Genomic DNA, 27668 nt, shown 5'->3' on the forward strand with positions numbered 1-27668 from the left:
TTCACAATAACAAAGCAGACATGGTCCTGTGCCCAGTCTGGGATCTTTGGCGGCCCCCTAGGGGCGGCCTGGACCCCAGATTGGGAACCACTGGTCTAGTTAACATAAGACATAATATGTTATTATTCACTATTTACTTTTTTGGTAACTGGCATACTTTTCATTCTGACCATTAACATTTTTAACTGACGGAATTCTGCCTGTGAAACTGGCCAAAGATCAGCACATACCAGCTAATGGAAACTCAGCAATGAAACACGGTTTATCATTTTTATGCCAGACTAAAGATTTGCTTGCTTGTGCATGCTTGTGCACGTGTGTCCAGTCCATGTCTTTGTCATCACCTGGCAGCCTGTGATTTGCATGTGTGTTTGCTCCAGGGATCACAGTTAAAGCGCTGATTAGTTTATGTTTGATTAAGTGTTTTTTGGCAAAATCTAATTTGGACATTGACAGATTGAGATTAGGGAGAGAAGAAAATCATTTTATCTTAATGATGGCACACTTAATTAATCAGAGAAGTGATTTTTCCTTGATGGGGCAAATGTCCTTTGAAGGAGACATTTTACTTAAACCAATGCTTTATTTACTTTGAATGCATAGCTGCAGAACATTTGTTTATGATTATGATGATGGATGATTTTAAGAGAAAGGGAAACTGCAGGGGGGAAATAGAATCATTGAAGTATTGGGCAAAGAGATTTGATTTTTAACAAAAGCTGCATTTGATGAGATTTTTATGGAGAGGGCCATGCATCATTCCAGCCTACATCAAAAGAGATCAGCTACAACAGACTGGAAGAGTGGGCACTGCACACTTTGAAGTTCAAAAAGTTACTTCCAATTTTCATTACACTCTGCCAATGTGAAAAATTGCCTTTAGGGGATTTATTATAACAGTTAGCAACTGAAATGAAGGCACTTAACATCATCAGGCAAGGAAGAACGGAGCAAACTGGCTTATAATTACAAAAAGCTGTCATAATTATGAAATATTGTAATTGTTTAATCTAATTGTGTTTTAATGGATGAATGAAAGAGCAGAGTAGGGAGGGAGACAGAGACGACAAGCCATTTAATCAGAAAGAGAGCAGAAAAGGAGAAATGTAATAAGAAATCATGCTTATGAATGCTCTCCTTGAATGTGTGTGCGTCTGCATGCGTGTGCGTGCGTGCACGTGTGCAGCAGCTGTCGGACAGTTAGGCCTAATTACAGGGTCTGAAGACTAGAGTGTGTGTGCTGCACAGAGAGAAAGAGAAAGACAAAGTGTGTCTAATTAAGTGATGCTACAGTTCCATCTGGCTTTACCTTACTGAAAACTCACCCACAGACACACACATGACCCCTTCATGTCGCTCAGTGAAAGACAGCCATTGTAGGTGTGTCTGTACTGGAAAATGGCGCTCAGCACTCAAACACTAAGCAGTTACAGTCAAAAGAATAGAAAAAGAGAGGAGAGATCAGACAGCTTCACAATTAAGGCAGCAAAAAGAGCCAGTGAAGCAGGAGCTAATTACTCATGAACAAAGAGACTAATTCAACGTGTAGATTTTCATTGGTGTTGTGAAAACTATAGGAGAAAGTCCAAAAAAGGAAGATTCGGACTGGGGTTTATATTTTTGATAAGGTGCAACACGATTTAGTCTTTGTAAGCAGCGTCACTGTACAGAGCGACACTGGATCATGTCAGGCTGTACACTACAAGAGTCTCTAAAGGACCCAAAACACACAGAACCAAGCTGATGGGCTCAGAGAGGGGACAGAAACTGAGGACAGGCTGACAGAAAGAGATGGCGGTGTGACACTGTAACACTTGAGACAGGGTGGCCTGATTCTGGTCTGCAAGTTTAAGGCTGGATCATCACTTTAATTCTCATTTGCATTGGCACCTGACATGCCAGATGGATGTGTTTCACACATCCATCTGGTAAACTTTCCATAGACAGCGTTTGGGAAAGGGCAGCACCTTTTGAAAAAAAATCGAAGGATGATTGAATGAACATTCTGTCACATCTTTAAGAGCCAATCAGAGCAAGAAAACATGTGACATAGCCGCTACACCGGTCTCTTGTTGCTGCTTGCTTACGTCACGACTCCGCCGCACCTGAAAGTACTGCCCCTCAATGCTGATTGGTTCTGCCAATTTCTAACCGGGCCCAAACTGTTCAGATGGGAGCGTTGCAAGATGGATTTGCCAGTGAGAAACATGGAAACGGGTGTATCCATCTGTTTTGCAAGGTTACAATGGTACCACTAAAGACTGCAACAGAAATCTTGTCATGCCTGGTGCACTACAAACATGATCCTGATAAACTATTTAGGCTAAGCAATGAACTGAAATGTACAGTAGATTTGCAACATGTCCTGCTGCAGTTTTCAAATCACAATAGGTGCAATATTTCTTTAACCTGAACTGTGTGTAAAAATACCAGTGTAATATACATATTCTTTGCAGCAGAGGTGTGATTCTCTTCACATAATGTAGACATTCAAGTATCATTTTTTCAGAACAGTTTGCTGATGTTTGTGTTTTTCTACATCAAAATAAGAATGACATGAAAATGATAATTCCCTTCAATACAATAGTTTATATCAAATTTGCAATATGTGACAAAATAACTGCAAATAGATTTTTTATTTCAATTAAATTCATCCCCACAGACTTTTATAGTGATGTTTACACCACCCTTGTCTGGCAATACTTTCTTATGTTGTCATGATTGCTTACAAGGTTGTAAGTTATCTCAGTCAGTTTATTATTGTAGTTCATATTGGTTCATGCATCATGTGACTTCATCCTGTTTAACTTGACGCTCATATTCAGGCAAATTGACGGGTTGCAATGATGTAATCTGGTCAATATCTGGCTAAACTTGTTTGGTCTGATCCATCCAGTCTGTGCCGCGCTCAGCAGCGCCATGGTTTTGCTCCGACTGAAGGGGATAACTGCGAGTTTACACCATAATAGTATGTCAACAGTGGATTATTTTACCCTTTAGGGGTTAGTTTATCATCCATTCCAGCACGAGTCCATGATATTATTGCTAACACCGTGGCTGAGTACATTAGGAAGTTAAAAGGTTAATCTCTAATCAGGGCTCTGTGGTTTTATGTAAATGTCCTCAAAAGTTAACTTTTCCTCGTCAGTGGCGCAGTTTAAACTCTGTGACCCATTGACCTTCCAATGACCCTTTGCTCTCGCTGCAGGATGAGAGGTAATGTTGATATAGTAATGATTTACAATCGGGAGTCTTGTATTTTGAAAGTACTCTACGCTTTTGACTTCCTGTTTGGAGCTTACTGATCGATGGGGATTGACGTGCAGCTGGCACTGAAAAATAGACCTGCAGTGTATCTCCAGCGAAGCGCAGTGGAGATGCATGTCAGGAACACTCCGGTGCCAGACTGGAGCACTGGTGCTTGACTAGAGAGGGAGTGATTTGCTCTGTGGTACAATTCACTGGCAGGTCGCGGCACAGTCTCTGTATGTGGAAATTGCAAGTTAGAGGACACAAAACAGGGGATGTTGTCAGATTTGGTTCACATAGAGGGCAACCTAGAAGTATCCTGTGAACATTTGCCCATTAAAAGGGCACTAAGAAGGAGACTTTGTCTTTTTTTTCCCCTTATAGCCAACAAGAAAGGCATTTTGTCAAATTTTATCCACTTAGAAGCGACAAGAAGGGAATACATTTGAGCAAGATTAACTGCTTTGATCAAATCTTATAAATACAATAATAATACAAGAACTTCATTCATCCCCGAAGGGAAATTCACTCGTCTGGGATTCTCATCTGTTTACTGTAGAATTATAAAGTCTAATAGCTGATGGTATGAAAGATTTTCTAAATCATTCTGTCCTGCAGCGCAGGGATAGGAGCCGTCCACCACCGTTGTTTCTTTGCTCACTGAGGGAGATATGAAGTGGATGATCCATGTTTCTCAGAATGGCCTCCACCTTGCTCAGTGTGCGTCTCTCCACCTCATCCTCCAGTGAGTTCAATTTGATTCCGACCACAGAGCCAGTTTTTTTAACCAGTTTGTTCAGACACCTTGCATCCTTGTGTTTTACACTGCCTCCTCAGCAGACTGCAGCATAAAACAGAAACTTGCCACCACAGACAGATAAAACATCTGCAGCATCTTACTGCAGATGTCTATTGATCGGAGTCTTCTCAGGCAAAAGAGGCGGCTCTGCCCCTTTTTGTAGATGAAGTCTACGTTTTTAGACTAGTCCAACTTATTATCCAGGTGTACACCTAAATATCTGTATGATGTCACCACCTCGATGTCCTCGCCACAAGTGTTCACTGGCTGAAGAGGGGGCTTGGATCTGCGGAAATCTATGACCATTTCATTTGTCTTTGAGGTGTTGAGTAGGAGGCAGTTTTTGTGACTCCAGTCACTGAAGGCACTTATCATATCCCTGTATTCGGTTTCTTGTCCATTTCTGATACATGCCACGATAGCAGTGTCGTTCGAGTATTTCTGGATGTGGCAGGACTCAGTGCTGTATTTGAAGTCTGATGTATACAGTGTGAACAGGAATGGAGCCAGGACTGTCCCTTGTGGAGCCCCTGTACTGCTCATTAATGTCCCAGAAACACAGTTCCCCAACCTGACAAACTTTGGCCTTCCTGTCAGGTAATCTGTGATCCAAGAAACACAGGAAGGATCCACTCCCATCTCCGTGAGCTTGTCTTTGAGTATGGTGGGTTGGATGGAGTTGAATGCATTTGAAAAATCAAAGAACATGATTCTCACATAAACTCCAGGTTCCTCCAGATGAGACAGGGCACGGTGAAGCATGAAGAGGATGGCATCATCCACTCCAATGTGTTCTTTGTATGCAAACTGCAGGGAATCGAGTTTGTCTTTGACCTCAAGCCTCAGTAGGCGTAGAATCAGCCGCTCCAGAGTTTTCATGATGTGTGAGGTAAGGGCAATAGGTCTGTAGTCATTTAGTTCAGCCGGACATTTGATTTTTGGTACCGGTACAATACAGGATGTTTTCTATAGAGCAGGTACCCACCCCAGCTGAAGACTCAGGTTGAAGATCCTGTGGAGAGGTTGACACAGTTGTGCAGCACAGTCTTTAAGCAGCCTTGGACACACACCATCTGGGCCAGCTGCCTTCCCAGAGCAAAGTCTCCCAAGCTCCAACCTCACCCCTGACTCTGTGACAGAGAAGGGTACAGGTGCTAGAAGGGAAGTGGCTGCAGCTGTGGAGACACGTGTAGGAGACGGAGAAGGAGAAGGAGGAGCTATAGTGGGGATTTCCATATGTTGAGGAGTAGAAGGAGGAGCAGCAGTGGAAGTAGGTGTGTCCACAGTGTCAAATCTGTTGAAGGACAGGTTGAGTTCATCAGCTCTTTCCACATCACCCACTATTGGCTCCCTTTTCTTTTTATTGTTATGTCCAGAGATGGTACTGATTCCTCTCCACACATCACGGATGTTGCTATGTGTATAAAAGCTCTGTGATTCTTTTTTTCACACCTCATATTACAAAGAGAGACAAACCATGTAAAAAGTCTTTAAAGCTTCCCAAAGTTTACAGAGAGAGCTACATGTGTGAAGGCAAAAAATCTTTTTATTCCACCAAAACGCTACTTGTACTTTTTCCTTTCAGCCTTCAAATAAATTTCAGCAAGAATTCAGCAAACTGTACTTAGGAGAGCAGAATTCAATTCTTGATCCGACGCTTTCTAATCCTTCTTTTTTACCTCTGAACCCCCCTATCCACCCCTAAAGTACTCCTGAACATGAGATTGACTTACTCTGCAAGATTTTATGGGCACTCGAAAAGATTTTCAGGAAGTTTTCAGAACTGCAGGTGAAATTTCTTCATAGGTCTCTGTCAGAGTAATGTCTGGCCCATCTATAAATGTCAAATATCTGTCATTCGCAACATACAACATTAAAGCAAGTTTTCCTTTTTGGTTTGTGATAACTTTTAAAAGAGCCACAATAATGTTTATTTCTTTGTACACTGCAGTATACTTATTTAAATGCATACTGTATGTTGTTTCATTCCAGTTTGTTCTGTGCAGACTGTAAATGCTCCACCAGACTGGACATCAGAGGTGAAAGCAATCCGTCACAGCAAAAAGAGAAAAAATCAATAAAGTTCAGGTAAGTATAAACCTCACTCATGGTGTTTTTGTGAAATGTTCTTTGTCCACTGAAGGTTATAAACCACGAGAGCTCTGCCTTTATGTTGCATCCTGTGAAGATGCCTGTTTACTTTTATCTCCCCAGCACTCACACATGAACTCCCCCTGACCACCTCTCCCCATGTGCTTTCTTTGACCGCCTCTAAGGATGACGGATCAGGTACTCTGTCCAGGTCCATTCATCATTTCTGGGTAGTGGCGCAGCTCTCAGCGGGACACGGAGGGTAAGCATCAGTACTAATGTTATATTCAAAAGGTGGCTCAACCTTGTTTGTATCCAGAGAGATAAGATGCCAATCAATACTCCATTTATCACATGAGCAGGTCAAAATGTCAGCAGTGCATTTGGCATCCTGAAAGTGAAGGAAAAAATAAAACAGGACATCTTCTGTTGTGTTACACTTCAGCTCCTAATCATCATTTAATCTCTATTAAGTCTGCTGCCATTAACAGCGACAATTAGTGTTCTAATGTAGGCTAAGAATGCGCTCATCTTTCTTTGTAACGATCATTAAGAGTCCATCTACTCCTGATTTATTCACTGCTTTAAGTGTTGCTGATAAGCAGATTATATGAGTTTAATTTCAGTGTTGAGGTCACAGTTTAGAAAGATAAACAGCTATCATTAATACTCTCTTTGTCCCTCGTTTAATGTGGCTCTTTGATAAATCAAATAAAAAAACAGAATAGTTTTCAGTCTCTGTCTGTCTGATTGTAAGACTCCTGAAGGATTTACAGTGCCTATAGAAAGTATTCACCCCATTGGATGTTTTACACATTTATTAATTATATAAATCAATCATGGTCAATACAATTTGTCTTTTTTTAACTAAACAAAACCATCTTTAATGTAAAAATTAAAAAAGATTTCTACAAACTAATGTAAATTAAATAGAAATATGAGTATGGTTAATAAGTATTCCAGGCCACCATTACACCATGAAGACAAAAGAACACTCCAACCAACTCAAAGGAAAGGTTATTGAAAAGTTTAAGTCAGGCCGAGGTTGCGCTGGACTTTTTTGTTATCCGTCATTTTGACGGAAAGTGTCATGATCAATTTATAAAATCAATAAAAGGGTTAAAGATCCAAGGGAGTGAATCCTTTTTATACACACTGTATGTTTCATCACTCTAATTGGCACTGAATGTAATACACACCATAAGACACTGAAACAATTTTTCTCTGTGACTCTGTTGACATTTATACCAGTGCATTTTGACAAAAGAGGCGGAATAACTTGCTTCTTTCTCATCCTTACATGAACTTCATTTCCCATAAGGCATTGTTAATTTTTTTGTCCAATCAGTGAATAGAGTCTGATTAATGGCCAGTAGGTTTAAGCCCATAATATCAGAGTTGATTTAGAGGAGCTGTCTCCAAGGCGACCATTATCTCCATCCTGCAGAGAAAGAAGTACCCCTCCATCACTGGACGAGTGAGAGGAGTAACCCAGATCATTCCCCTCTCTGCCTCTCTATGTCTGCCTTTTCGTTTCACTATTCTCTATCATTTCTTCGTATGCATATGGCATCATTTTAGAAGTCTGATACTGAAGGTTCTGATATCATAAACAGAGCTAGCTTTGTTTCCAGGGAAGCTGAAAAGATTATCCAACCACCGCAGCTACACTCAATTAACCTGATCAAAATCAACTGGAAATCCAATTCCAACATATTTCAAGAAAAAGAAGACAAAAATATAAAAGGAGGCAATACACGGCTAAAATTTTCTCCCTTAGCTTTTTCTAGTGTTCTCTATGAAAAATAATTATCCCCACTGGCAGGCAGAGCCAATAAGATTAACCATGGAGATGGAAGAGTAGGAGGACAGGGAGGGACGGCAAAAGAAGGGAGGTAAGAGGAAAGAGAGGAGGTGAGAGGAGGATAGGGGCTGGGTTTGAGTGAGGACAGAACAAAAGGGGAAGCAGAGGATTAAAAATGGATGGGGAAAGACAGCCTGGTGTAACGGTGAGACAGGGTACAGTTGGACAGCAGGGTTTGTTGGCAGCAATTAGGAGAAACTATAGCCACCACCCTTATTAGACGGGCTGGTAGGAGAGAAGGAGAAGGAGAGCAGGAAAACAACAGAGGAGGAAACAGGGTTGATGTTGGAGCAGGGAGGAGTACCAGAACAGTGAGCGTTCTGCTCACAGAATCTGGGAGTCTCTGGATGTCAAGGGTCAGCTTTTCCCCCCTTCTACTTCAGCCATTGACAAAATATGGACATAGTGTCCCTGCAGGCAATGCTACTGCAGGAATAATGAAGCTTAGTGTCCACCTGGGCTGTAAAGTATACCCCCGCAGCCACAGGCATATTGTGCATAGCTGTTGTTTTTCTATGTGTTATTATTACATGCAGTTGCAACAGGTCTGCATGTTGACTCACGTAGACTATAATACTGTTGACGATTTCAGCACCTTTGTGTTGCAAAAGCCTGTTTGCATTTTGTTTTTGACTTGCTGTCACCATTCTGATGTTTCTTGTGCAGCTTTATTGCTTCGTGCTTCGCGGACATTGGTGCTCCTCATTATTGTTGGCAGCAATAAATAAATATTTTTTATTGTTGTTAAAAGATTTCCTATAAATAAGAGTTCAGCCGATTGGACTTTAATGACTTTTAATGAGCCTTAAATTGAGAGAGAGAGTATGTGTGTGTGAATGTGAGAGGGAGCGTACGTTACGCACTTAACAGGAGGACAAATAGGAGATAAAACCATCATTTGAAACGCATGAGTCATCTTCTTTTTAACAGTGTGTGTTACAATAATCTCTGGTAAACCTAGGTAAGTCCTGTGTCTGAGGCGAGAATTCCAGTCTCTGAAAAGTTATAATTTATTATTCATTTAAATGTTGAGCTAAATCTCAATAGCTTGTATGCAACAAACAACTTATCCATGATGAAGGCTCTAATAGACGTGCCTTTGATAAATTTAGAGTTCAGCATAAAGAGAGGAGTGATGATCTACGTAGACCAGCAGATCCTTGCGCAGCTACCACATGTTAGAGTGCTTTTATGAGACAGCATTGGTCTGTTAAAACACTGAATTCTACTATGCCGCACTATTCACTGGTAAACTGAGAAATACTGTCAGACTAGATGATCAGCTTATTCTTTTTTGTCACCTCTAAGTGGGGGGGGGGGGGGGGGGGGGGTTTTGTGTTGCAGGCTGTGTCCACCTCAACGCTGGAAATGCTAGTCTTTAAAGGTGGGTCTCCCTGGCACAACTTTCAAGGTTCATGAAGGATGAAAAACAGTCTGATTAGCCTAATAAAGGTAAAAAAAAATTAAAAAGTGTTGCTAGAACATTCTGTTTCTATTCTAAAAGCTGTCAAAGAGATGCCTCTAATCATGTAAATGTATGAATAACTCCTTGGCTTAATTAAAACAAAACGAATAAGTTACAAGAAAGAAAAAAATAATCACCCTCTGCACGGTATGAACCTGTGGGATGAAATAACATGTTGTTATTAAACCCATTTATTTCATCAGACTGTAAACAGGTTTATTTCTGCTGTCAAAATGGGCATTAAATGTGTGCTCAAATGGAGTTTACCTTGCATTTCTGGCCAGCCTCAAGGTGACGGAGGAACAGAAGTTTTTGCACTTCCACACCAGCTAAACTTTTCTAACATTGGACGTGGGCAGAGGAGAGTGGGTGCTAGGGTGCTGCAGCACCCTTTGTTGATAAAGGGAAGAACATTAGTCTTATAGACTTAGAACAGACATTCGTCTACAGGTCACCATATCTTAGGTGAGACATTTGGTGGTGAGCGCAAAGCAACTGGAAAATAGAAACAACAACAACAAGAGGACAAGAGCGAAGCTGCCGTAGGGATCATGTTATGACTGTTTCCACACCCACCTGACACTTTTGCTTCACATCTGTCACATCTGGACAGGTTGGACATCATGTCTGAATGCAAAGCAACTTTGACACATTCATAAAGAGAATAAGTCAATCATCTTGGTACTTTTGCTATTAACATATGGTTGTTTTTCTTTTGGCCAAACATAATAACCTTCCATTATGCAAAATTCTATGATAATTGGTGGAAATGTATGATTTCATATTTTTGCCAATATCCAATATGCTGATATTTGAAAGTCCATTTTAGGCTATAGCAATACTAAGCTGATATATGAATGTAGTTCAGACCTGAAACTTCAGTATATAAAACAAATTTAAAGTGTAAGGAATGAGCTTAAATATATTGTACCTGCCTAAATCCTCTTGAACTTATTCATACATGAGACTAATATTCACAGCTGATAAAGGCTGATATTTAGATAGAGTGATATATGCAACCTAAATAAGTAAATGTTTACAACAGATATTAGCCTATTATTACAGCTGATATAGGCCTATATTTACAGCAGATATGGACCATAGTTTCAGCAGATATAGGCTTAGGTTTACAGCAGATTTAGGCCTATATTTACAGCAAATATAGGCCTTTATTTACAGCAGATATAGGCATATAGTTACAGCTGATATAGACCAATATTTAAAGCAGATATAGGCTTACATTTGGAGCACAGGTAGGCCTATATTTACAGCAGGTGTAGGTCTATATCTAAAGTACATGTAGAACTATATTTACAGCAGATATAGTCATATAGTTACTGAAGATGTAGGTCTATATTTAGAGCTGACATAGGCCTATATTTACTGCAGATACAGGCCTTTAGCTACAGTAGATATAGGCCTGTACTTGCAGCAGATGTAGACCTATATTTACAGTTTATATAGGGCTATATTTACAACAGATGTAGGCCTATATTTACAGTACATATAGGCCAATATTTACAGCAAATGTATACCAATATTTTCAGCAGATGTAGGCCTATATTTACTGTAGATATAGGCTGATATTTACAGCAGATGTATACCAATGTTTAAAGCAGATGTAGGCCTATATTTACAGCAGATATAGACCAATAGCAACAGTAGATGGAGAACTGTATTTACAAAAGAAATGATGACGTAGACAGCAGACAATACATAGATGACAATAAAATATGGACATTTATTCCCCCAAAATTGCTTATTTGCAGTGCCAAGCAGGTTAAAAAAATGTCAGCTTGGGGGAGACTGTGCAGTAACGAAGGCCGAGGACAGTGAAGTAATCTAGGTGATGGTGTCACATGAGACAAGCTGACGTCATTCTTATGGTAAAGACACAATAGGCAGGTGTGTTCTTATGCACACTGACAGAATAATGCATCAGGAAGAGGTATCCAGGTGTAACCTATAGCCGGCTCATGTAAGCTCTGACACATGACTCAGCAGTGTCGGTGGTGTTAAATGTAACAGCATGACAGGAAAACAGTAATGAATGAAACCCAAACACAGACATACAACACAATTAACAGCCAGGCATGAGGCCAATCCCCTCTCATTTCTTCATGCTGAAAAATTTAAAACTTTAATAATTCTGGAATAGAGTAACTTTTTATTTCCTGCACCAATTTCAAGAAGACTTATTCCTGTAATTATTTCACCAGGGTGAATGAAATTGTTGTAATGAAGTTCTGATTATGTCATTTCTCATTTTGTCAGCGTGTTTAGCCTTGTAAAATGAGATTTTAGAGATCACAACAGCCTTTTTCAAGGTCTGAGCCAACTTAATGTCAGTAATCTAAAGTTTCCCTGACTCATTTCTAACCTGTGTCATTTTAGTTTTTCTTATTTTGATTCATCACCTGTTTAGGTTTCCTCTTTTCCATCTAAATGCAGTAAATTAGGGACTGAGTCGTTCTCAAAGAGCGAAGCAGGGATCAAATCATGAAAAATACTTCTGTATTTGTTGGTCAGCCTAACACTGAGCATGTTTACATTGACTTTAGAACCCCGGTCATGAGTCTTATCCTGGTTTTTTATTACATTCAGGATACTGTGTTTACACAAGTCCAAAGAAACTTTGTTAGTCATACCCTGTGCAAGGCCACCCATAAAGGGGGATAGAGGGGAGAGCTTTCTGGGGACCAGCCAAATGGGGTATCCACAGAGGTAAGGAAAACCATTGTCAATTCTAAATTTAATCTGTGATAACTATATTTTATATTAAACCTGAATAATAACCACTCTGATAGAATTACCTTATGTTGGTAATGTTAATAATGTTAATGTTAATCTATGCGGGTAGACTGACTAAACCATGTAAAAATGTCAGGCTTAGCAGCTAAGCCATGATGTTTACAAATGTCAGGATACCAGAGCATAACACAGAAGGAAGAAAAATAGCTTTAAGGGTATAATAATCAAATTATTGCAAAAAAGGCCAAAAGTGGCAAAAATGGTTCAATAAAAATTATAACAAAAATCTAAAAGTGGAAAATAATTAGAAACTGGGTGGACCGGTTAATTAAAAGGCATTAAAAAGTGGAAAAAAGTAGTCAGAAGTGCAAGAAATGGGCAAGTAGTTGCAAAAGGCAACGTTTTTTCGTGAGTTTAGGGGCACTATTGAGCCAATTTCCAACACTCATACTGGGGACCTTCATATCCATGTCAACATTTCCAGCAGGCCACATGTCCATGCCAATTTTCATGAGTTTTCGTGCATGATTAGATACTCAAAATTCCAGTCAAGTGAATAAAGTAATAATAATAATCCTAAGGCTTTCAATAGGGTCCTCGCACCCTCAGTTCTTGGGTCCTAAAAATGGGTTAAAAAAAGGTGCAAAAAATGGTCAAACAGTGGCCAAAAAAATGTTAAAAAGGCAAAAAAAAAATGTGATAACAGGTGGGAAAAATTGAATACATAAGGGAAAATGTGCCAAAAACTAGCAGAAATGAATAGAAAAATTGCAAAAAGCAGCAAAAAGGGTCAGAAGTGGCAAAAATGGGAAAACAGTAGCAAAAAATAGGTTCAAAGTGGCAAAGAAGTGGCAAAAATGGCCAGCTTACAGGGGTTATAAAGTGGACACAAGTAGTTAAAAGGAGCAAAAATGGGCAAGCAGTGACAAAAAAATGGTAAAAAAAAAAAAAAAAAAAGTCAAAATTGGGTAAAAAGTGGAATTATGTGTTGAAACTGAAGAAAACAAGTTAAAGAGTGGTATTTATAAATTGTTTGAATATCAGAACCCATTAATCCCCAAAAAAATGAAGTAACTGTTAGTCAGGATGTTAGCACCAGGTCTTCTGATCCATCACACCTGCATATATATTGATATTAAAACTAGGGAGGGCCCATTCTCTTGGGTTTTCAGGGGTCCAGCCAATTCTGTAGACAGGCATGTCCCTGTATGGCTGAGAAATTTTAGTATCCTGGGTCCTGATCACTGCATCATCTCTGTGCAGGCATCTGTGGAACTTCAACTGTTAATTTTGTGTTTTCTTCTTTAAGAAAAGGTCATTGGCATATCCCTGTTTCTAAAAATGTTTACACATGAACAGAAACTGTGATACTCAAGTCCATGTAAACACAGTCATCCATACTTTTAAGCAAAGGCTAAAGTTTTCTGCTAAAAGCTGCTGAACACAGTGTTGTTTTGTCCCCGGAGTTAGAACTTTCTCATGTATCGAAAAGAAACTACAGCAAAAAACTTAACTTTGATCAAAGAGACTGCCACTTCACATGCATTCACTTACAAGACCGCTGTTTGTAAAGCCACTGATTTTTACGCCAAAATATGCATGGGAAACAACTCACAAAATAAATTCAGCAACCACTAACACAGTCACGGTTTTATAGAAACTTTTAAACAAACTCTGTAGATGATGCAGACTTGGAACTTTGGAGATTTTCAGTGAAATATTTCTTTACAGACTATGAGACATCACACTAACTGCTTGCATTTGTTTAAATGGCACAGTCATGCTACTTCAAAACAACACATAACCCAAACAAACTGCATGTGTTGAAATGTCAAAACCATTAAAGAGTCATCATGTGCTGTAAGAACCAAGTGAGAACGCTGTGCTGAAATGTCAGAGTCAGAGGGGAGGCATGGTGCGTTAATGGATCTCCCAGTGACCCCCACCCCCCGCCCCTCCCTTTAATGCTCCATGAAGTAGGCACACAAAAGTGTGTAAACACATACCTGCATTAAAACACGAGCACTGCAAATACGCACATGCAGTGAATTCAAGTCATTAGTGATCGGTGTAATTAGAGTAATTGCCCTGCAGCAAGCCAAGGTTCAACAGATCCATCCGTGTCTGAAATCAGGTGGACCCACGCCAGTCTTTGTAAGCAGAGTCCAAACCCTATAGAGTACACATCAGTCTGTACATAGGTACTTTAAATAAACTTAGTATAACTGTGTGTTTTTGGGTGGGTCCCCCAGAGGGAAGAAGTTCTTAAACTTTCTTCTTAGGTCATAATTTGCATTGCATTCATTAACATCCACAATTTGCATGTCCTGAGCAGTGGTGTGTTCCATGGTCTTTTCCATTAATGTCAGTTTTCAACATGTGGAGTTTGCACTCCTGCTCCTGGTACAATAATTGAGCTTTCAGTCTACAGTGATGTTCTTAAGTACAGAATCTCAGCCTGCCCATGTCTGCTGATCACCTACTACCTTTGATTGATATCCTTTATTTGATAAAGGATGAGTTCCTACAGAACTATTTATCATCCATGTCTCATCTAGCTGTGTGCCAAAGCACAAGTCAACCAGAGGAAATCTCTACGAAGAGTTAATCCAGATTTGACCCTTGGAAAGGGTTTTTGGCTAAATTATTCAAAATGGTAGATTTCCTGTTGGAGTTAGAGTGTAGGTCCAAGAGGCTTTTTTGTAGATCTCCCCAAGCCACATTTGCCCACAAAATTTTATGAATCCACAGCAAAGTCAAAGGAGGGGGCTCTTACTTTGAAAATTGTTAGGGGGCCCTGTTGAGGCAATTGAGAATGGCTGCATCAGAGACCCACAAATTATCAATATTTATGCAAGACCAGATGAAATAGAAAAGTTTCCTCCTATTTGGAATATGTTCAGGGCCCCAAAAGTCCAAGTGCAATGACGGCAGAGTCCATGCAACAACTACAGTAGTTGAAAAAACTGTAAAAAGTCATTAATTTTCCAAGCGTGTTGCCCATTAAAATGGCATTATATCATTACTTTTTCACTCACACTAAACTGGACTTCTCTGACTTTTTCACTTGACTCATCTTTCAGCACTTTCTTAACCTTTACCAATAATCGGTTCAAAACTATACTGTAGCTGTGGCCGCTTTGAATCAGAGGATTTCTGTTCCAGTCCTTTTCTCTCTATATGTCAGTGTATCTTTAGGGAAGATACTCAACCACAAACTGGCCCAGGTACAGAGTGTTAATATGAGGGTAGAAAGGTGCTATATTGGTGCAGTCGATATATTATCTACTTTTTGGCATTATCATTGTTTCAATATCTTTGTTTTTGCAGCCTTTACAAAACTAAGTTCAAAATTTTGCATCACCATTCAGATAAACAAACAAACAGAACGTACGAGATGCTCCGCTGGCAATCTCTTCGGATAGGCAAAATACAATGAATAGTAAGTGTTTTGTGTTTCAAGCCCATTGTTAAGACTTTTGAGTTAATGGACTAAATGATACTTATTTTGAGTTAAAATAGGAACAAGTTTTATCTTTAGTTTTATAAGTGTCCAGATGTTTCCTATTTTTCTGGTTCTGTGAATGTAACACATATGCGCAGCTACGTCAGGTAAACGTTACGTTTGGCATTGGGCTGTTATCTGTTTTTTTTACTCAGACCGTCGTCAGGAGCACACAGCCCGTTGGTATGTAACTAACTGCTAACTCAGCTTACTAACACTGTTTATATCATGTGTAGCGTTTGTACACATTAACATCTACCACTGTGTGTTGTGTTAGTTGCAGCTAATGATTATTAGCCGGGGACAGTTTATAAGTTCGGGTTGTTGACGTTAGCCATTAGCATAATGCTAGGTGTGTTGAACACTCGGTAACTTACTGTAACAATGGCAGTGTTGTCTAGTAAAGAGTGATTTTGTTCCTGTAATCCATTGCAGAGTATCGCGTTGTGTTACGTTTGTGTGTTATGAATCTTATAAGCAACACGTGTGGTAAATGAACGCAAGCTCCGCGTCCATAGCAACTGCCGGTGACGGACGGCAGAGTGCCGTTTGCGCATGGTCTCTTAACACTAAGCATTCTGGGTAATGTAGTCAAATATCATTATTTTGAGTCAGCTTTGTTATTATTGAGATAATGTCAAAGGTAATAACACCTAAGGCTTTAAAGGCTTGGACATTCACTGTTTAACACAATATGTTAAAAGGACAATATTGTAATCTTTATCTTTTGTTGTATTTCAGGTTTATGACCTGTGGCCATTTAGTTTAATAAATTCAAAACAAAGACAAACACGAGTCATAACAGTGTGTGCTTCCTGGTGAGCCTTTTCGGAGGGCATAACATCAAAAGATCCGAACACCCATGGCTCAGTATTATTGATTCCTCCTTTGACAATGAATTTCTTCTTGCCTTAGAAGGCAAACACAGAGCAGGGTTGTATAAAACCAGTCAATGAAATGAGAGACAGAAATGTGCAAACAAAAAGTAATTCTGGATATTTCTGACATGAGACACAGAGTATCTAAAGCCAACTCCACATCCCTCCTTCCAAACTGAGATTAGGCCTATATCTTTCAAGATCACTGTCTCCTTTATCTGCTGCTCTGCACTTCTCTCAGCCCTCCTACTGTCCTAATAAAGAAGAAATATTAAAAAGAGTTCTTCTCTCTATTAAAAAATTGAGCCCCGGGGTCGAAGACAGAGCAGGAGTCTCTCCCCAGCCCCAGTGTAATATGAGCAATAAGGCCCAAGGGCCATGGCTTAGCTACACCTAGCTGTCTGTGGTGAATAATGCATGTGGACCTGGGGCCCCAAGGCAAGCCACTGTTCTCATGTGTGGTCACTGTGCCGGGGCCAGAGGCCCTGCAGCGAGCAGCGATAGGGTTTCAGCTGGCATCAAGGGTTATCTGCGGATCTGAAGTCAGCAGGTGAGCTGACCAGAACAAAGGTTTCACCTGGCGGTGGGGTTATCTCATCAACAAAGAGTCAGATTAGAGCATGATGGTGTGGAGTGGATTTGAACAGAGGTGGAATCCCTTATGAAATTACTGGGGAAGCCCAGAGTGACCAAATTTCTAAGCAGGGGAGAAGGTGATTATACCGATAATACAGATAAACTCTCACTATTTCCTCTGTTACAGCCATAACACAGATGACTGGGTCTGACTACTGTCATGGTGTGTGAAAGCACAAACTTATATGAACCCAATCAATCATTTAAACAGAGTTCAAGTTATAAAATCTAGTCAAAAATATATTTGTGGACAATATCAAGAGACAAAATAATTCTAGATTTTAAAATGACTGTTATAGTCATTACACATGAGTTAAAGAACAAGACATTGGCTACTGTTTGAACATTAGTTACAATGCAAACTACTTCAGCTTTGTTTCAACATGGTTGGCTATCAATAGGAACAATTAATAGCCTCAGGCAGGTCAGAAACGTTTCTACGGACAGGGCTGGATTTAGGGATGTTAACTCATTTTACAGTCACTTGAAGGTAGACTGAATTCAGACTACTTAAATTGTTAAAAAGTAGTAAATCACTAAACTGGAACTGTCCATGCTCATCTCAATTAATTTAACAACGTTAATCACAGGATGAGGTAACAATGTTAGCAGGACTAGCACCATCGTTCCATCGTTAACGTTCACAAGCCTCACTACTGTTGCTCACCAGCCCTTGAATGGTTAAATGTAACTATACATACAACTTTATCCCTACTTGCTGGATCAAAATACTGCCAAACTGAACCACATAACAAGTTGAAACCCTTTCATTGTGATTGTTAAAATTACTTTACTCTGCATAGCTTGCATCTCATTGTGCAGGAATTAAACATTAAATATAAAAGACAAGCAAAATTGAAAAAAGTGTAAAAAAAAAAAATACATACATACACACACACACACACCCCCCCACACACACACACATATATATATATATATATATATATATATATATATATATATATATATATATGATGATTCAAATATGTTCAAGCTCTTGTTATGTATTTTTTTCTGGTTTTCTGGTTCCATGTGCATTAATAGTATGGTTGCAAGATGTGTAAAGGGTGCAAGGATGCTGACTAGACATGATGATGAAAAGTGAAGAATATGCAAAGATGTTGGCAGTTTTGCATGAGGTAGATAGATAAGATTATTAAAGATAGTTTACATCAAAGACCAAACATGCATGAGCTGAGGCATTTTACTGCAGTGACCATTCTTGTAGTATGAAAACAGTAAAAAGATGAATAAGTGCAAATGTGCATTGGCATTTTACAACTGTGAGCTTTCTTACAGCATTTGAATACAGTAAATACTGTAGATAAATAAGAGCAAACATGCATAGGAATTGAGATTTCTAAAAGTATATCAGCACAGTAAATAGATGGATTAGTGCAAATGTGCATAAGTTTTTTACCACAGGGGGCATTCTTATAGCATATTTGAGTATACAGTATTGGAGCTACAGTAAAGGAATAAGAGAGTGCAGGATATTTAACATTTAGCAAGGCTATAGTGCTTGTAGAACTAAAGTTCTACTTTCTGACTCTCTGTGACAGCTGAACGGCCATCAGTGTGACAGCCTATGAGAAGAAACTACTTCTGTATCGGGCTGTCTAAGCGTGCAATGCCCTGCACCACCCTCCAGAGGAGAGGAGTTCAAACAGTTTGTGTCAGGGGTGTGTGGGTCTGCAGCAGTGTTACCTGACCATTTCTAAGTCATCAGTAGAGGGGAAGTCGGTCATAAGTTGGCTCAGTACCCCAATATGGCTAAAGCCTGGGCTGGTGGCAGATGGCTGATTTACAGCTCCGACATAATTTGCTGACACATCTTTGTTTGTCTCACCAGCCATCCAACAAAAATATTCACTCATTCATCTGTTCACTGTCTATTACATGTTCCACTTCCACGTGTGTTTACATCACAACCACAGATGAATTAAGTCTATTTTAAAGGCTCTAACTGGATGCAATGATGTCCAATTGTTTGGATCAGTCAACGACTGGGTGGTACAGTGACTTGACTGTAAAAGCAGAAAATGTCAATCTTTAAAACCAACATACAGTGTACAAAAATAAAATGTATTTTTGCTTTGTTTTTGTCACTGCTCAGCAATCACGCCTCTTCAGCCCCTCCTCTGTCCCATTACCCTCTGCTCTTTCCATCAAATGCTTTTTTTTCTCCCCATTTCCCTCCTCTTTGCTCTGAATCGTGCTGCATTAAGTCCTAATAGCATTGGAAAGACAAACTACCCAATAACTTGGGTCTATGCAAGTGTCATTTATTCTTTCCCTGCCTCGTAAGTGCTCAAATAAATATCACTGCAACAACATCAGATGAGATTGGATTGGTATTCAAAGCCTAGAAGAACTAAGCTCCATTTAATCATCAGATACAGTATTTTTTCATTCTTTTGAGACTTCATGAGCATGAATTTGAAAGTGTCTTGTAGGACACAATGTACAAGTCAGTGTCGATTGACCAAATCACACAGTCATTCATGCAGAGTGAGCACTGAATACTACTGACACAGAAGGACAAATAACCAGACTTTCTACAATCGTGCACGGACATTTTCTTTCACACATACTAAAAAGACAAGTACATGCAGGTACAAACCCACACAAATACTCACAAACATAAAAATGAGGTCGCTGAAGCATAATAATGCCGTACGCGTTCAACATCATTAGTTGTGCTGGGTTATTAAACATCCCCCCTAACAGACTTTCACAGTAATATGTCAACACCATCAATCAGCTCTGCAAACAGAAGACTCCGGCTCTCAGTGGGGTTCAGCGCTACAGCAGCCAGACGACGGCTTAAGGTATTTGTTTCTGCTGGCTCATCCTAAATGATCCCAATGACGACGCAGAAACATTGCAAGAATGTAAAAATGGCTACCATCAAGTAGGATCAAAACTGAAAGTGCTTTGATAAAAGGCCATTAGAGTTAGTAGAAATGCTCAAGGGAGAAGTTACATTTTTGGAAACGCATTTACAGTTTGATTCTCTGAAAATTACATCCTGCCTCTGAGGGAGAAGTTGAAAGGTGTATCAATCATTTGAGTTCAACTGCAGATATCCAGTGTTAAAGTAAAAGCTTGTTTATTTCTTGGAGGGTAGATCCAACTTCAGAAAGATGAATTACACAATAGAATAGTGACTAGAAAGAAACTTTAACCATCTGTTCAGACCATTTCTGCATGTTGGAATCAAAGCTAGTGATCTTCCGAGGTAAATAATTTCAAATCAAGTTTACAAGTGCAATAACTGCACTTAAAAACTAAAGGCCACTCTGCAGGCATTCTTGTATCCATCCATACATCCATCTTCCTCCGCTTATTGCAGTAGCAGCAGGCGAAGTAAGTCAGCTCAGACATCCTCCTCCGTGGCAATGTTTTCCAGTTCCTCCTGAGGGATTCCAAGGCGCTCCCAGGCCAGATGGGATATACAATCCCTCCAGCGAGTTCTGGGTCTGCCTCGGGGTCTCCCTCCAGTTGGATGTGCCCGGAAGACCTCCACAGGAAGGCACCCAGGAGGCATCCTGATCAGATGCCCGAACCACCTCAGCTGGCTCCTTTCGAGGTGAAGGAGCAGCGGCTCTACTTTGAGATCCTTCCAGATGTCAGAGCTTATCGCCCTATCTCTAAGGCTGAGGCCACCCTCCTGAGGAATCTCATTTCGACTGCTTGAGCCCATGATCTCGTTCTTTCTGTCAACACCCAGAGTTCATGACCATAGGTGAGATCGCTATGCATTTTTGTCAATCTTTGTAAATCTTTTGTAAATCTCTAGAATTACTGAATGAAAAACAATAGCAGCCTTGATGCAGTTATGTAGTTGCAAAGCTTGATATTGAAATCGCGATCAGATTAATTGTGCAGCACTACTACAGCTGCGTCTAAAAAGATTAGAATATCATGTAAAAGTTTTTTTTTCTTGTGATTTATTTCAGAAAGTCAAATTTCTAGAAATTTCAAATTCATCTGATACAAAGTGAAACCTTTCAAGAGTTTTTACAGCTCACAGAACTCACCTATCTCAGAATATTACAATATTGTGAAAAATGTCCAATTTGAAAGGTTTCCTGAGCCTTCATTCTCTCGCTCTGGTTCAGTACACACAATCACAATCATGGGGAAGACTGCTGACTAATGTCCAGAATACAATCACTGACAGCCAGAAAGTTGACTGGAAAAGGGGCACAAGGAACATGGATGAGCTCAGCCTTCAGAGGATTGTCAAACAAAACAGAATCAAGAACTCAGGGGAGCCTCACAAGGACTAGACTGAGACTGGAGTCAATGGATCAAAAGCCACGACAGACAGGTCCAGGAAATGGACTGTGAGTGTGGTGTTCTTAGCACTGAGCTAATCCTGATCCACAGACATTGTAAGTTACTCACCTGGGCTAAGGAGAAGAACAACGAGTAAATGAACGTCAATTATGAACTTCTTTTAGAAATCAAGCTCCCAGAGTCCAGAGGAAGATTAGAGAGGGACAGGATCCTTCAATGTGTGAAGTCCAGTGTTTCCTGTCTCCACAATCAGTGATGGTTTGGGGTGCCATATCACCTGCCGATGTTGGTGCACTGGTCCTTATCAAGTCCAGAGTCAACATGGTCAGTCTACCAGGAGATTTTAGAGCTTCATGCTTCCATCTGCTGGGCTTTATGGAGATACTGATTTCCCTTTCACCTAACCAGAGTGAAGCCTAAACTACCAGAAATTGGTTTACTGACCATGGCATTACTGTGTCTGATTGGCCAGCCAACTGGTCTGACCTCAATCAGGAAGAAGATGAGAGACACCAGACTCAACAATCCAGATAAGCTCAAGGCTGCTGTCAGAGCAACCTGGGCTGCATAACGCCCCAGCAGTGCCACGGTCTGATTGCCCCCACGCTAGTTCACATTGATGCAGTAATACGTGCTACAGCCAAGGAGCTACAACCAAGTATTAAGTGTGTACATGAGCAGAATATTCCAGATGGTCAACATTTATGTATTATAAATCATTTTCTGGACCAATGTTTTGTGATATTCTAATATTCTGAGAAAGTGGAGCTGTAAGCCGTAATCATCAAGATTAAAACAAAAAAATATACAGTGGGATATTTCACTCTGTATGAGATGAATCTATAGTATATGAAGTTTCACTTCTTGAATTAAATCTGAGGAAAACATCATGGTAATTTGACAGGAAGAAGGTGAAGTTAAAGAAAAAAACAAAATGCATGTGCAAGTGCGGATGCAACGATATAAAGCGATTAATAAAGACATTTAGCTGAAACATTGGTGGCTGATTCTAAATTAAGAGTTGAGTTTTCGTGCCCTTTGCATTTGGAGATCAGGCTTTATTCCCCAGCATTATACATCCAGCATGCGCATGCCTGTCATAAAGTCTTGAATAATGGCATGAAGCCCTGCTTTATGCTCACTGTACTGTTGATGCCTCATAAATCATTCATCAGCAGAAAAAAGGGAGAAAAGTTGAAAGCTTTATCTTCACAGACATTTAACCTTTCTGCCACTCTGTGCTCAACTTCACTTTTCTTTCAAGTTCAGATTTAGCCCATTACAGGACTCGTGAATGTATCATGCATGATAAAAATGTCAGGAATGATGGTTTATCTATCCGGAAAAGAGCATGGATTCCTCTTTCATTCCTCTGTCATTTGCTATAAGCTATAACAGCAATGATGCAGAAGCAGGACTTCAGAGGGAACTCATGGTCATTGTAAACTTTGAACTCCTCAAAACAGCATGTTCAAAGCCTCCTTTGAACAGACTCCTTTTGAAAATGTTTTTATTCTCACTGTGTAAAATAAAATTGAAGCACCAGAACAACTTCTGTTAGCACATTCTTTAAAAACAACAGAGCTGACTCAATGTTAATCTGCAGATGAAGACAAGGGAATTAACAGCTTTAAGTCTGCACCCCACCAGGCAGTTTATTTTTTTAACTATGAGAAATATCTCAATGAAATAAAGGGCTGCTCCATTCTATTGAGAAAACTAGTAAAAGATGTGTCTAAAGACCCCTGAACAACTGCCAAGACAGTAGAAGAGGTCTCAAAGAAGACGATCACTAGAGCCCTGAACAGGAAAAAAGTCTGCAGAAGAGACGCCTTCAAACCAGACTGAAGTCTGCTGAGGACAACCTGGAGACAGACTCTGATACTGGAAGCATGTCCTTTGGTCAGATGAGACCAAACTAGAGCTGTTTGGCTGTAGAGATGTTGGTAATGTATGGAGAAAGAAGGGAGAGGCGCATCATCCAAAGAACACCGTCCCACAGTGAAGTTATTCTGTGATAACAATATTTTAACTTTAACCTGAATAATAACCACTCTTCTCAAAGCAACAAAACATGAATTTTATTTATGTTGTAGTAAAAATTTAGCTTTATCTAAAATGTAAACTCCCTTACTCAAAACAGAATTACCTCTCTTATTAAGAATGTTAACGATGTGAATGAGCACACTGAACTTAACCTTGAGGAAAGTGATGTTGGACATCATTAATAAATCATAAATGTCAGGATGCCAAAAATAAAGACAAAAAAACTGAGACGACTTTAATGGAAAAGAATTGAATAATTGTGAAAAGAGGTAAAAAATAGGTTGAGAGTGGCAAAAAGAGGCAAAATGGATGAAAAGCAGCGAAAAATGGTAAAAAGTGGCAAAATGTGATAAAAATAAGTGGAAGCAAACAACAAAGGGTTAAAAGTACCAAAAGGTGGTGGGTGCAGGAGGTGGGTGACAAGCAGCAAAAAAAGGTAAAAACTGGCCAAAATGAGAGGGAAATTTTATAAAAATTGAAAGTTGAAAAAAGTGGGGAAAATTGGGCAAAAAAGGGGAAAAAAATGGGTGCTAAGTGGAAAAAGAGTGGAGAAAGGGGTGGAAAAAAGCAAGAATTGTTTAAAAGTGGTAATTAAAGGCAAGACTGGGCACAATATGGTAAAAATAAGTGGCAAGCAAAAAAGGTTAAAAGTGGCAAAAAGTGGGAAAAATTAGCAAATTATAGTGGCAAAAATGGGTGAAGAGAAGTGGCAGAAGTTGCAAAAATTAGGATAATAAAGTGGCAAACATGGGCAAGAACAGCAAGAAGGGCTTAAAAGTTGCAAAATGGGCAAAATAGGATACAGGTGTCAAAATCAAGTAGCAAAAATGGGTGAAAACTTGTTGAGAAGGGGTTAAAAAGTAGCACTGATTACTAAGTAGCAATAATTCTGACATCAGAACCCAATAGTAGTTTGACACACTTACATGTGGTAACTGTTAGCTAGGATGCTAGCATCGATGCTACTGATCCAGCACACATGCACTGATATCATCAATAAAGCACAACTGGGGAGGGCCCATTCTCTGGGTTTATCACAGACCCTGCCAATCCTGTGGACAGGCCTGTAAGGGTATGGTGTTTTTATTTTGTTTGTACCACTTTAAATCGTGAATTTCTAACAGGACATCCAGTAGTAGATCCTCAAATCTCTCCATAATCATGACAATTGTGGCTGAACAGGGGATATAAATTTATACATAAGAGACAATATGACAAACTACATTCTCATAAAAACACAATGGCATGAAGAGGAAAGGTTGCACAGCAGCTGACCTCAGTGTCATCACGTTATCATTTATCATACTAGAGGATCTTTGTGTGAAATTGTGTCTGCGTGAGTATTAGATTTCTTGTCTCACGGCGAGAACATTTTGTTCTGACATTATTGAACCTGAATAACTTCATCCTTGTGTCAAAGCTGACATTTCCTTTGTGTATTGCTTGAGATTTGAAGATATTTCCTTGAGGCTTTCTGAAATATTGCTTTTAAATGAAATGGTCCAATGTACCAACAGTCAGTATAAATGTCTCTGGTTATGGCTGCAGGCATGATAAAATGCCCAATCTGGCATCTAGTTTACAGACAGAAGATTCCAGTACTGACTTTTTCTACACGCAGCATTGTGTTTTTCCAGAAATCCTGTCTTACCGTTTTTTTAAATGCAGACAATAGAGCCAGACTTTTGTCTTTTCAGTACCTCCAGACAAATGCTTTTAGCACTTCCAATTATCATGTCAAACAAAGGCAACCACATACTTGCGTAATGCAGGGCATACCATATGAAAAAAGTGGCATTATTACAATGGCTTTCAAGAGCTCCCATGGTAAAATGTGAGACTTTATAAAGAAACACTTTTAACTGCTACATTAAGAGAGGATCTGTCAGGAAAGCCTGCTCTGGTGGGCGGGATGAATGCCAGACTGCTCTCCCTGCTTACTCAGAGCCGTGGTGAAGTCCCTGCTCCTCTGACAAAGTTACAGGGAGCTTTCCCTGTCTGTCCTGCAGGGGTATGAGAGGAGACAGGAGCTTCTTTAGCTATCAGCCACTGAGCATACTAATGTCTATGAAGGCAGCAGCTGGGTCGATGCTGGATGTGAGACTCTCTTGTCCCACCTCCCCGTTTCCCCGGTTAAGTGGACAAGATAAATGGAACACAGGTAGGAGTGTGGGGAGGTAAAAAGTAGGGAAAATTTTTACCTCAAGAGACTCTTGTATAAAACGATGGGAAAGAAGAAGGCTCTGTGAGAAAGGAGAACAATGGATGCATAAAAAAATAGAGGCAAGGGCATTACATCATAGACATTTTATGAGAAGTGACTGATTATGGGAGTTACAGTTTTTGAAATCCATAGTATTTGCTCTACTGTGCATTTCAAGACTACCACCCACCCCTCCAAAAGAATGGCAAAAAATACTTTAAATTCAGGTAAGTCATGCGTACTTGTTTTACTCCAGCAGAGCATGAGTTTAGCTTTTATGTGTACCTGCTGTGACAATAGACTTCCAAAAAAAACTGGGACAGTTTCCAACTTTTTGCATGACTGCATGCATGGTTGGCAGTCTACATCCAGCTCATGAACTTGTCTTGAGCCCATCCTTTGTTGACATCTCTGCTGACTACAAGCTAAACATCCATCACGACCGTCAAAGTGAAATGTGTTCACTCTTAATCGATTCCTCACTCTCATTCACTTATTGTTTGGAAGAAAAGGTTCTTCAGATCATTTTAAACTTAGACATAAATCATGTAGATTGCCTCTGAAAGCATCATCACCTCTAAGTATTAATTATTTATTATGCTGTCATCTCTTGTATATGGCGTGTAAGCATGGGAAAAGGCCCAATTTATTGTAGCAGAAAACAAATATAATTACAAAACCTCGTGAATGATGGCAATTTAAATCATGCTAGAATGTGACATTACTGCATGAAGGACTTGTCATGTATTATCCAGCCATTCATCCATTATCTATACCGCTTATCCCGAGAGAGGTCACGGGGGCTGGAGCCATTCCCAACTGTCATTAGAGGCGGCGTACAGCCTGGGCTGGTCGCCAGTCAGTCACTGGGCAGATATATGAAGACAAACAAGCACTTGGACTGTCACTCACAGACAGTTTAGAGTCATGAATTAGCCTAATGAGAATGTCTAAGGAGGATGCCAGAATACCCACGTAGACACGGGGTGAACATACAAACTCCACATAGGGAGACTCTGTTAACCACTGCACAATGTGCACCACATACAAATGAAATTATTTACTTTTTCATACAATTCCATCAGAATAAAGGAAACTTGCAAAAGTCACCACATAAATACAAAGGACCTGTCAGATTGCAGCAAAAACTCAAAAGGGGGGCCCGAATGCAGATAAACTAAGGAAGATTAATTTCAAGCAAAGGCAAATCCAAAAAAATGACTGAAGTCCAAACAGAAGGAAAAACTAAACTGAGGAATTCACAAGGGAAAAATTCATAAACTAAACTTACTGAAAACAAAGTCCATCAAAGGGTAAAATACACGAGAGGCACAAGGAGTAACACTGAGGAAGACACAGGGAAGACATCTGACAAGCTAAAGGACAGGGAGAAACAGAACTTAAATACACTGTGAGTGATTACACAAGGAGAAACAGGTGTGGATAACGAGACACAGATGAAACTAGTGAGGGTAATCACAGAGGAGGGAAACGAGCAGGAAGCAAAACTGGAATCAAACACAAGGAAAGGCAACTACAAAATAAAACAGGAAACATGGAACGCTACACAATACACGAGAACACTGCACCAGGAGAAGAATCAAACATGAGACACTAGGAGGGAGTAAGGAAGCAAATACAAACACAGGGAGTAACTAAACATGGAGCACAAGGAGTAAAACGAAACCTCAAGCACAAGGGATCATGAACTAAACACTAAATAAACTGAACCACACATGATAAACACAGGAAAAACAGAGATCATGACAGGATCATTGTGTATTTACAATAAAGGCTTATTTATGCCCCCTTATCATAGGAAATTAGATCATTGTCTTGTTGACTTTAACTTTAAGCAATCATCACGGCCCACAAA

General features: G+C 39.8%; 1 protein-coding gene across 1 annotated transcript in view; it reads right to left on the bottom strand.

The window, feature by feature from the left end:
• Window positions 1-27668, bottom strand: part of kcnh2b (potassium voltage-gated channel, subfamily H (eag-related), member 2b) — a 405497-nt gene that overhangs the window by 308497 nt on the left and 69332 nt on the right. The window lies entirely within an intron of this gene.

The sequence above is a fragment of the Cheilinus undulatus genome, linkage group 19 (assembly GCF_018320785.1).
Source record: "Cheilinus undulatus linkage group 19, ASM1832078v1, whole genome shotgun sequence".
NCBI lineage: Eukaryota > Metazoa > Chordata > Actinopteri > Labriformes > Labridae > Cheilinus > Cheilinus undulatus.